Source organism: Parasteatoda tepidariorum, chromosome 5, assembly GCF_043381705.1.
Source record: "Parasteatoda tepidariorum isolate YZ-2023 chromosome 5, CAS_Ptep_4.0, whole genome shotgun sequence".
Taxonomy (NCBI): domain Eukaryota; kingdom Metazoa; phylum Arthropoda; class Arachnida; order Araneae; family Theridiidae; genus Parasteatoda; species Parasteatoda tepidariorum.
The window spans coordinates 67,691,823-67,704,871 of NC_092208.1; the positions used below are offsets into that span (position 1 = coordinate 67,691,823).

Genomic DNA, 13,049 nt, shown 5'->3' on the forward strand with positions numbered 1-13,049 from the left:
GCGCACTTTTTATTCACCTTACGTTTCGAAAATTTTACTGGATAACGGAAAGGCACTCGCGCAATGCAAATAGGGAAGGCGAAAAACTTTTAGAACATTCATTTTATTTATCGTTACGCAAACGATTGTTCCAATTTGCCTGAAAATGATAAGAACTTTTAAGCTGCTCTTAAAAGTGACACGGCATTTTTATTATCTCCGGCAAGGATTTAACAAAAAGTAATAAATATAATACACTTTTAAAAATTAGAGAATATTAATAGAAGAAGCAAAGCGAATTTTTTTCAATCGTCACCAGAAATTTTTTTTTTTTCCAATTCACCTGAAAATGCCAAGAACTTTCGTTCTAGTATCATTCTGTTTCTAGTATCGCATGCAAATAGCACATTCATTCCTTAAATCAGTTCAAAAATAGGAGTAAACTATTAATATTTGTTTAATTAATATTATTTACAAATTATCCTACATATTGAACAAATAGCACATCTTTTCTTGAAATGAAAATTATTTAAATGTTCCCATTAACTAAATCTTCGTATTGCTTAGATATTTCTTTTTAATCAAAGATTTATTTTTATTAACATATGTTTATTTACTTTTATTTAGGTATATATATACTTCCATTTAAGAAAGCTAATTTATATCTATTCAAGCAAATTTCTTTCTTTTTATCAATTGATTTTCATTAATTAGTTTGTTTTTACTTATTTTCATTAGTTAAAAATTATTATTAGCAATCCTCAAATCACAAAAAATTGATTTCAATTAATGGACAATATGCTGATTTCATGGGCCATTTTATATACTGTCGTTCGCTAGGATAGAGGCAATCATTGAATCGTATTTTGAAGTAGAATAAATTTCAGGGACAATATATTCCATAGCAATAATTCCATAGCAACAATACTTCAATTTAGCTCCAAGAGCCGTGATAGCGCAAAGGGTAGAGCGCTCGGCTCCCAATAAGGTGACCCTTGTTCGAATCCAAGTATCCGGCTCGCACTGACCACAGTGTTGACGAAAAATATCCTCAGGATTTGAGGGATAATGGGTGAGAGTTCCCTTGCCGTCAGACTAACCACGGGAGCTTTTCCTCTCAATGTAATGCAAATGCGAGCTATTTTCATCAAAAAGTTCTTAACGAAGGCAAATTTTTCCCAATACTTGATCCAGGAGTCTTCTGGGTTAGGTTCAAAATTACAAGGCTACGGAGTTGAACTAGATTGTCTTACAAATAATTAAGATTTTTTTTAAGAAAAAGAAATAGGAAAAGAAAAAACTGCTCAATTTTTTTTTAACAATTTAAAAAATTGCACTATGAAATTAAAAAATTTAGAGATATTTTAATATTTTTTCATCAGTGTATCAGTATAAAGCTGAAAATAAAATTATAACAAAAATAAATTTCAAAGAAATTACAATCAGTTCGAAAAATAATCAAGATTCAAACAAAAATTGAAAGAAAAAAAAACGTTCAATAGTTAACAGTTTAAATTTTTTTATAAAATTGATAGTAAAAAAATTCAAATTTTTGTAAGTTTTAATAGTAAACTTGTAATGATATAGCGCTAAAAATCAAAATTACATTAAAATCGCAAAATTCAACAAAAAATCAATCGGAATTTTATAAAAACAGAAATTTTAAACGAATTCCAATCAGTTAGAAGAGTAGTTCAAATTTTGAACAAAAACTGGATAAAAAACGTTTAATATTTAACATTTTCAAAAAATTTAAAAATGATAGTAAAAAGAAATATCAAATTTTAGTCAGTTGTGATTTACTTACATAACATAACACTAATCATCAAATTAAATTAAAACACAAATTGGATTAACCAAATATTACTTGGTTCAAAATATTATCCAGATTCAAAGAAAAAGTAAATTTAAAAAAAAAAACGATTATTATTTGAAAGTTTAAAATTTTTTTTATTATTGAACAGTTCAATAAAAACTCAAAATTGACATAAGGAAATTCAAACATTTGGTCAGTTACAATTTAATCACCTTATGTAATGACAAAGCACTAAAAATCAAATAATGATAAACTACATTTTATAAACATAAAATCCAAAACAATCAAGTTTAAACAATAGTGTGGCACCAAATAAATCCTCAAAAATTACTTTTCATAAAACTATTCAAAAATCTGGGTTTACCCACTAATACAATCAATCAAAGTATCCACCAAAGCAAATCAAATAAAATCAAGAAAAGCAAACACTGTAACATAATTAATGACAATTGAATCAACAAGGAATAGGCTCCCAAAAGAATGAGCCTGCCAATTAAAAATCACAAGCATTTTTTTCTCGCTTCGAGCAGTGACTCAGACAGAACAATCACACGAACATTTATGCATGGAGTGCTCTTCACAATAAAAAGAAAAAGAACAACACCAAGAATCACAAATCAATTGTTACATTGGTGCAATATACGCATCGCCAGTTCGAAAGATACGTATGATGAAAGACTGAAATGGCAATAATGATAAATAAACAAATATATAAAACGAATCAGAACGGCGCGAGGAAGAGAAAAAAAAATGGTGTAAAGAAAAAGAAGATAGAGGAGAAAATAATCCGTAAGAAAAATATTACCGCTTAAAGGCGGAGTGATAAAAAGTGCGAAAAGTTACAAGCAGAAAAGATACAGTGTGCAGGTTAATAGTTGTAACAAATCATGAGCAAACACATTATTGCAAGAAGACAACAAATAACCGATTAAAAACAAAACAGTCGCCTCTCGATATAACGACTTATGCGGTCCAGAAAACGAAAGCTATAACGAACGTGAAGTCACTATACCGAAAGTACACAAACTTACAGCGAATATTTATTGGAGCCGTAAAGGATCAGCAAAATCCCAGCGACAATACGAATCCTGCCTCAGGCTGTCAGTGGTGAGGCCAAATATCATGGGGTAGAATCCCCCTCCAGTCGGGCTAACCGTCGAGGGTTTTAAGGTTTTCAACTCTATATAACACAAAGGCGAGTTTGTTCCATCAAAAAGTCTCCTATTAAGGATAGTTTGATACGAATTCTACTCCCGGTTCTCATCTACAACATGGGTCAAAATCCCCTCTTCGCCAGAAAAAAAGGGGAAGATGTTTTCGTGGTTTTCGTCTCCATGTAACGCAAATGCGGTTAAGTTCCAACAATGAGTCCCTCACGAAAGATAGTTTGTCAGAATGCTTGATCTAGGAGTTCTCTTCTCTTCTGGGCTGGGTTTAAAACAATAAGGATACGGAGTTCATGATTGATACTCGGAATTGGGTCGGTACTATAAAATGTACTATAGAAAATATAGTAATAAAATAGTAGTTAGTTTTCCTGGTAATCCTTATCTTCACGATACCATTCATGAAACCCTTTTCATGCCTAATAACATCCTTTACGTAATATTACAAATGATCAATGTATTGTACAAATTTGTATAATAACTTTGTATAGTAATTTGTATAGTATATTTACTTGTATAGTTGCAAGTAAAATAAAAGAATTGCGATATGGAGATTCATTATATATTTATTTAAAATAATTATTACTTTGATAGTAATACTACCCCTTAGATCTCGAATGTACCTATTGTAATTTAAATTAAAAATGAATATCCGATTCATGAGCTGTCTTAAAATTAATGTTATTAACTAAGTATCAACTGGTCCGTTTTTCATATATATTTGCAACTCGAATATACAATGACTTGCTTTTTAAATAAACCAACTGATGTCAGGTCTTCTACAATTGTATACTTGATCTTAGTGGTTACAATTGAAAGACACCAGCACTTGCATTTGAAAAACAATTTTAAGTGCGGCGAATGCATACCCTTAAAATTGCCTTTCAACTGTAACTACTGGTGGTTAAATAATTAATTCGGTTGGCGTAATAGTCAAAACCATTTTAACTTAAAAAAAGTTTTAACAAATTGTTACTAAATCAAAGAAACCATAACTCTCATTACTTAAAAAACTCAAAACAATGATAAGAAACGATAACTCAAATCAATAATAATAAGAAAAAGAAAATCAAAATAATTACAAGATGAATAACTCAAAACAATATTTAGAAAAAAAGAAACTTAAAAGAAGAAAATATCAAATCAAAACAATACGAAAAAACTCCGTAATACGAAGAAAAACTCAAAATAATAATAAGAAGCAAATACTGAAATTAATGAGAAAAATATAAAATTATTTTTTAGAAAAAAAATCTCTCATGAAGCTGTCAAAAACACACAAATCATAATACTGAAAGGAAAAAAAACTACTAAAAATACAAAATATGAAGAGGGGAAAAAAAATCCGAACACGGAAAAAATTTAAAGTTCAATATTGAGTGAAAAAAAAAAACTCTTAACTCTAAAAAAAAAATTTTCAAATTTCAATAAAATTAAAAGTCGCCAACATTCCAAGAGCTCCGACTTCGAACGGAACAAATCTCACAGACTTATGCATGAAGAAAAAAAAGAAATAAAAACTCCACGAAAAGAAGCATCACAAATCAATTGTTATTGCAGCCGAACACGCATCGGCAGTTGAAAATACACGAGAAGAGAGAGAGAAATAGCAGTAATGAAAAATAAACAAATAAAGAGAAGAGAAAGACCAGCGGGCAAAAAAGAGAAGACGAAGAAGAAAATAATCCGTCATTTGAAAAAGAGAGTCAAGAGGACCATTTCTGGCGGAATCCCAGTTCATCTATCATATATAGAAGGAAACAAAGCTGGCACGTTGCCCTCGCAACAAACACCACTGTCAAATATTCAAGACAAATAAATGCATCCGAAAGCGAGAGGTCGCCCCCCTTCGACAGATAGAGAGATCGCATTAAGGATTCCGGCGACGTGGCACAATGAAAGAGAATGACCCGACACCTCCAGAAGCGGACGCATTTCTTACCAAAGCTCACCATTTTTCAATCGAAAAACTTCTTGTTTATTTATAACCCTCTCTCCTAGACCACGCGACATTGTTTTCTTCGTCGCTCGCGAGAAGAAAAAGGACAACAGAAATTGAATTTCAAACGATCCTATGTAATTATTACATGATGCATTCGAATTTATTTTTTTTCTTCAGAAATTGAATTTCAAACGATCCTATGTAATTATTACATGATGCATTCCGATTTTTTTTCCCTTCAGAAATTGAACTTCAAACGATCCTATGTAATTATTACATGATGCATTCGAATTTTGTTTTCCTTCAGAAATTGAATTTCAAACGATCCTATGTAATTATTACATGATGCACTCGATTTTTTTTTTTTTCGTTTTAAAAAAGAAATAAGTCATGTTTCAAAAACTGATTCGAGTCTTTTTACCATAATAATTTTCGCAAGCTGTTTAAAAATTGATTCATGTTGCAAAAAAGTTGGATGCTTCGAATCCTTATGGACACTTAAAAAATTGGTTCGTGTTGCAAAAATTTTAATAATTTGGGTCTTTATAGCTTCAAACATTTAAAAAATTGATTCGAGTTGCAAAAAATTTAATGTTTTGAATTCTTTACCATAGATTCGGGACACTTAATTGATTCATGCTGCAAAAAATTCGATGTTCCGAGACCTTTCTGTCCTTTACCATAGAGCTTGACACCTTTAAAATTATGCAAAAATGGCATATTTTACAATTTTTTCGACTGATTTAAATAAAATAATAAAGAATAATAAATATTTACTAAAATTTATTTTTTGCATACATGGCGAAATACGCAAAACGTCGAATTAACATTAAGGGGTCGAAACTTTGGAACGCTCTCATAACCAAACTATGACGACCATATTTCTTAGATTTCCCACATTCCCACATATTTTGGGGGACAAAAATCCGAATCCGTTGTAAAAAAAAGACATGTTAATTCAGAGAAAGTATGTTTTTGTGTCTGATATCGTGACTTAAAATATCATCTGTACTAATTAATTTTCATATATAAGATCAATCCCTTGAATCATTAAGATTGAATCCCAGAACGCGAAGATCCGATCATTTAATAAGTTATCAAAAGTAGTCCGTTTTTTTTTTTTTTTTTACGTGCTGTGCATACACTGTAAAAAGAATTTATTCCTGATGCGAAAAGCAAAGTTTAATTGCCACACCATGCATCATAATACCAGAACGTTAAATCACAATGTAGCACACTTGCTGAAGACAATCAAAGGTGCATAATTTAAACTTATATTATAGTTGCAAATGTTTTTCATTTCATTTACAGTAGAATCCGGATTATCCGACATCCCTCTGACCAGGGGTATGTCTAAAAATCAAAATTGTCAGATAATCAAAAAAACTTTTTAAAAAAAATTAAATAAAAAAAGTTTTTTTTAGCATATAAACATTAAACTATAAGTAAAACTATTCAAAACGATTTGAGATTTAAATAAAGTTTATTAAAAAGCCTTACTTGTGTTTTGTTTTACTACTAAACAAGATCATAAAAAAAATTTAAAATTTTTCTTTTTTGTTTAATAGTCATTTTCTCGAAAACTTCGGTATCGACATTACAGCATTGAATTGAACAGAGTTTAAACTCACAAGGTTCAAATACGAATAAATGAATCACTGAGTAACACCATCTTTAATAATGACGAAACATCTGTCGAAACAAGTTCTTTACTTACATGAAATAACAAAAATTCAAGAAAAATATCAAAACAAAACACAAATAGGAACAATATTAGTATAATATTAGAAAGTGTTATTTTTGCAGATATAATCGTATGAGCTGACAACGAAATGTAAAGTGTTTTCGTTGTGCTTTCTGATTCTTCTTCCTCTTTGTCAGCGCAACAGCCCCTTGCAGGCCTTGGCTATCTCAACAGCTGACAAGCGCCAGCGCCTCCTATCCATGACAACTCCCTTCCAGTTTCTAATCTTTAGGGTTTTCAAATCATTTTGGATGTCGTTGAGCCATCTAGTAGGGGGTCTGCCTCTGGGACGCGACCCCTCGGAGTTTTTAAAGGTGACTATTCTCATAGCCCTATTTTCAGGGCTTCTCCATAGATGGCCCAGCCATCTCAGCCAATTACTGCGAATTATTTGTGATATTTGGGGCTGCTTGTAGAGTCGGTAGAGCTCAATTTCTGATTAATATCTATATATTTAGGAAAATTTCAAAGAAAATTAAACTTATGGACTCGATTCTGTCACCATGGCACTGGTATACTAAATATTTTTAAATAATATATTCGGAGCCTGATTTAACGAGTCAATTCGGAGTCGCTGAGGATTTAACGAGCTAATTGGAATTGAAAACTTTATTCGCTTAATTGATATTACATATAATATGAGGGTACGGAACAAAAAGTAAAAAATTTCTGCCCTTACCTAATCAAACATTATTTTTCGTTTAATAGGGTTTTTGATTTCATTTTAGATCGGGGGAAAAAGAAAATTCGGTAAATATAGATTTGTTACATAGAATCCCAAATTTTAAAATCTCATTTATTCTATCTGAATTCATTTATTCTATCTATCTAAGTCTGAAATTTTTATAATTAATTATTTTTACATTAAGTCCTCGCGAATTTAAAACCAGGGGGGGGGGGGGGTATGCATTGCTCAGCATTCAGAGTGCTAAAATGGAATATTCGACATAAAACATGAAATAATAAATTAACTTTTAGAATGTGTACCGCTTTTATAGAATATTCTATCACAATTCATGAGACATTTTGAACAGTTATTGGTAATCTAGGGTGTGGTCTATAGATTTAAGCTTTACATCAAGAAACAATCTTGCTATGGTTGATAGAAAAAAAATTTACACATGCCCATACGTAAGCTTGTACTCAAATATGAATTCTTTTACACCGGCAAAACGAAAACCACAAATCGAATTTTGATATGGATATTTCGTGACAATATCTTTAGCATCTTATAAAGTGTCGTAAAAGATTGAATGAGAAGCCATGTTAAGATCTTTCACTTTTTTTTAATTGACAGAAAATAAACATTGTTTAAACTTGTAGAAATGACATAAGCTGATGATTGATATAGCGAGCTTTAAGCTAGTACACAATTTTTCCCACCATATTTCACCAGCTTCTGTTTCAATTGACATTAAAACGATGATTTTGTTTAGCATAGTGGTACAGTTTACCCACGCAATTAACGCTAAGAAGTAGGTAATACGGTTAGCATTAAGATCAACGTTAGAGAAACGCTATTATGGTTTAAAACGCTCCAGAGTTTCTAATAGTGTAGAACAGAGTTTCCCAAACTTATGACTTTTGTGTACCCTTTCTAAATATTTCGTAACGCTGAGTACCACTAATAAAAAAAATTTATGAATTTTTTACTATAAAAAATTGCACAAAAGTTAAAAATCACAACTGGCTGTTGACACCACTAATTATTAACATTTAACTCAGCAAAAAATAGCCAATAGAAAAATACGTAATCGTAAATTTTCATGGCTAGCTTTGTTTTTAAATAAAATTTTTTGAAATATTCCTTTGTTTCAAGATACTTCGCAAAAGAACGCGTATCCCTGGGGGTACGCGTACCATACTTTGGGAAACACTGGTGTAGAAGGTTAAAAAATTTAAGTGTGTATCTACGTAAATTTAAAATATAAACAAATCTGAAGTAATACAATCTGATACATGCGGCATATGAAAATATAAAAACTGCAAAAATCGTTGCACATTTTGACCTAGCCAAAGAAAAAAAAATATATAAGTCAAACTGAATAAAAAATTTTCGATTCTTTTTTGCGATCCCCCAACTAGTAAGTTTTTTTAAGTGGAACGCACAAATGAATAACTAAAAGAAAACAAAACAGCAAAGAATATTCTTAAACTATGATTACAGTAATAACAAATCTCATTAAAAAACAAGGAGATGGAAGAAATTGTGAAATTATAGGTGTGTTCCCGATAATATATTCGGGGGAAAGTTATTATAAGACTATGTTCGAGGGGTGTACTTAGTAACGCCTATTTCATCAAAACACAAACGTTAAATGATGACTACTGCAAAAAAACATTTAGGAAAATTTCTTTTAACTTGATTTTTCTGATTATGGTTATTTTGATTGTAGAATTGTGATAGTGATAGTGAAAATTGGACGTAATTACAGTAACTGCTTAGAAAATAATATGAAGCAAATTTTATAGAATTAATACTGTAGTTATAAAAGAAATTACAATGTAGAATATATAGGAGGTTATGTAAAAGAGGATTTGAACCAAATTGGTTTTAGAGAAAGTAAAATGAAATAAAGAAAGGTATTTATTGTTAATCAGTTAGCGATATTGGAATTTTATATTGACAAGAAATAACGATATTTCACGACATTTGACAATATTTTTCTGGTTTACCGAATATAAAAATATTTTTAACTAGGTAATATTTTTGTAACGATAATATCTTATTCGATAAATATTATTCGCAAATAATTACAATAATAATTATGGTATAGTTAATACTTATCGTAAGATTACTGCATTCCTGATATCGTGAGAGTATAGATTCAAATTATTATAGCACTAGTTTATAAGATTAGGTTATCCTTTCTTTTATATATATNAAAGAAATAAAAAGGACAAATATTTTTTTTAAAAAGGAGAAAAATAATTATAACTAATTGAAAAATAACTAAAAATTTTCAAAAATTTAAAAAAAAAAATTTAAAAGCCAGAAAATAAAATAATGTTAAAATAAAATCTGGTCGTCAGCTCACACGATTATATCAGCAAAGCAGAGTGCTTTCTAATATTGTATGAATAGAGCCGAAGCAAACAATCCATTTGCTTTGGATATATTAATACAATTAGTAACTTGTTGATTTAAAGCACTGTGCCTTATTTCCAGTTGCAAAAAGTATTTAAAAACGAAACAATACAATGCAACAGTTTCCTTAAACACATACTTGTTTATAGGAATGAAGTAAAAATATTGCTTTCCCCAATGCCCACCCGTATATTTTGACACTTGTCATTCTAGTACAAAATTAGTACAGAAGTACAGTGAGAGAAGAAAGGAAAATAATTCCATGCTTCTGACCGGGATTTGAATCCGGGACCTTACTGACATGAGATCAGTCCCTGATGAACATACAGGCCGGTCGGCACAAGTAAAAATATAATAATCTGGTCCATAAAAGTTTGCATTATAGTAGATAATAAATTTAAGTTATTTTACTTAAATTATCATCTATATTCTATTAAATAATTATCTCAAGTAATCTTATTATGCAGTCTTATTACAGTCTTATTACGTATCTTAAGTAATATTATTACGTTCTTAAAAAAGAAAAAAATAGTAGAGACTAGACAATTTATGTTATTATAAATAAAAACAAAATTGAGATCAGAGTTTTCAGTTCATCTATTGTTTAAAAAGAAAAGAATGATAGAAGAACAAAGAAATAATATTCTTATAAAATTCATTTTAATTATATTTGTAACCAAAAAAGTAACTCAACACATCTATCCTTATAAAAAAATCATTTAGATATTTGTAATAATTAAAAAGAGCAGTAAAAATCAGCTTTGGCATTTTAACCAAAGAAATTTTTTGTTCATAAAAAGCGTTTAAAAAAAGCGAAGCGTTGATATAATTATTGCTCCAGGGGAAAAAATATATATAATGGAAACAAACCAACAAAAAGATCGCATAAAATATGCATAGCTACGGATGAGAGAATTTATGTGAACATAACAAAACCAACTAAAAATTCTCATAACACAAACACACAAGTGAAGCTCGGGATAATTAAAAAAAAAACTTAAAATTCACATAAAATATACGTAAAAATCAATAGGAGAGTTCAGGTTAAGAAAAGAAAATAAATTATAAATTCACATAACACATACTTGAGGGAGGAAGGATTTAGGACATAAAGAAACCAACAAAAAACATAAAAATAGATGGGAGGACTCAGGTAAATAAAATAAAGCCAATTAAAAATTCGCATAAAACATAAATATAAATGGGAGGGTTCAGGTGGATAAATAAAACCAATTAAAAATTCACACAAAATATACAAAAGGAAATGATGGAAAAGCTCAAGCGAATAAAATAAAATCAGCTAAAAATTCACACAAAATCAATAATAGGATGGACAAGTTGATTTAAGTTAGCACAATAAAATCAGCCAAAAACTCACATAAAATATACTAAAGGAAACGATGGAAAAGCTCAGGTGAATAAAATAAAATCTACTAAAAATTCACATAAAATATACTAAAGGAAACGATGGAAAAGCTCAGGTGAATAAAGTAAAATCAGCCAAAAATTTACATAAAATATATTAAAGGAAACGATAGAAAAGCTCAGGTGAATAAAATAAAATCAACTAAAAATTCACATAAAATATTCTAAAGGAAACGATGGAAAAGTTCAGGTGAATAAAATAAAATCAGCTAAAAATTCACATAAAATCAATAATAGGATGGACAAGATAATTTAGGTTAGCATAATAAAATCAGCTAAAAATTCACGTAAAAAATTCATTTGGACGGATGAGAAGGCTTAGGCGAACAGAATAAGGACAACTTAAATTTGAAAGAAAAACTAACGTTATTAATAATGAGAGGATTTAAGTGAATAAAATAAAATCAATCAAATATGTACATAAAGATGGATAAAATTTAGGTGAAGAAAAAGAATGGAACAATATTCAATTATGCAAATAAGAAACGAACAATTTTACTGCCCTCTATTACAAACGGGACATAAAACGCAATAACACCAAAATAAAATACCAAGCTTTTCAAAAAAATAAAAAGTACTAACAACCGAAGTAATTTAATGTACGCAAAAAATAATACTGCGAAATATCAGACTTGTAATCATGTTAAATTGATGCTCAATTTAAGAAGTAAAACACAATCATCAATACATTCAATAATGACGGGATAAAAGATCACAATCATCCCAATTAACCGAAGGCATTACATATATATATATAAAAATTGCCCTCTATCCCAAAATACAGAAACTAAGAATCTCTTTCATTAACAATAGAATGGAGAAGAAAATAAAGATATTAAAATAGCGGTTGTTAGCCAAACAATCAAGGGGGGAAGTTGAAGGGGTAGAGGAGGTAGAAAAGTGCAGAAAGGGTTGTAGAAGAACGGAATTAGGCCTAAGCGATGACAGAGAGGCAATCCTTTTCAATCTTGAATTGTTTTTGTTCCTACTATATCAACGAGATATCAACCCTTTCACGTTCGTTAACCCTTTCAGTCCACGTGGTTTGACGTAATTGGGCGGCCTTGAGAAAAGTAGCACAAGTAGTTAAGGTCAAGGCCATCACAATACACAGCTGTCGATTTCTGTAGGTGGTATCTTTTTTTGTGTGTAGTAATGCTTCTAATTCAGTTTTCCTTTCCTATTTTTTTTATGTTTAAAGAGTAGTATTTTAATGTTTCCTTTTCACATAAAGTTATTGAAAATATTTTTGCAAAATGTCCGTTTTCCTAATTTTAATAGACGCACTATTTTCTTAATTGTGAGTTGTAGAATTTCATTCCAACACTATCTCAAAATTATGCGCTTTCATTGTAATTAAATTATAGTATGTTGAATATATTATATTCATTCACTTTCAAAATAAAAATGTTAAAAAAGTAGAGACGAAAACTTTAAAAATTATATATTATAAAACAGAAACCTTTCGACGAAGTGCCCGTTTTCCCATATTAAATAAACATATTGTTTTCTTTATTGTAATTATAATCCGAAATTTATATTTCAATACTATACCCGATTTAAGTGCTAACACTGTAATTAAATTATAGTTAGTTGAATATTCATTCGATTTCAAAATACAAATGTTGAAAAATATAAGAAACGAAAGCCATCAAAATTATTAGATAAATATCAAATTTCTTATATCGATTATAATATGCGCTTAGGTTTTATTTCCCAAAATCTTAAAATAAAATACGTAGCCAATTTAAAATAATTTCTCCCAATCAAAGACGAGCGGCAGATTTAAAACTAAAACTTAGTTTCTGGAGAGAGAAAAATTCTTAAACGAAAATTTATGTTTGTTTATCTCCGAAATGTTCTGGAAAAGTTCGGTATTGACTTATAAA

At 29.7% G+C, this 13,049-nt stretch overlaps 1 protein-coding gene across 5 annotated transcripts in view; it reads right to left on the reverse strand.

Annotated features, from left to right (window-relative positions):
• LOC107438772 (POU domain, class 2, transcription factor 3) overlaps positions 1-13,049 on the reverse strand; it is a 545,522-nt gene that overhangs the window by 247,059 nt on the left and 285,414 nt on the right. The gene's annotated exons all lie outside the window — the stretch shown is intronic.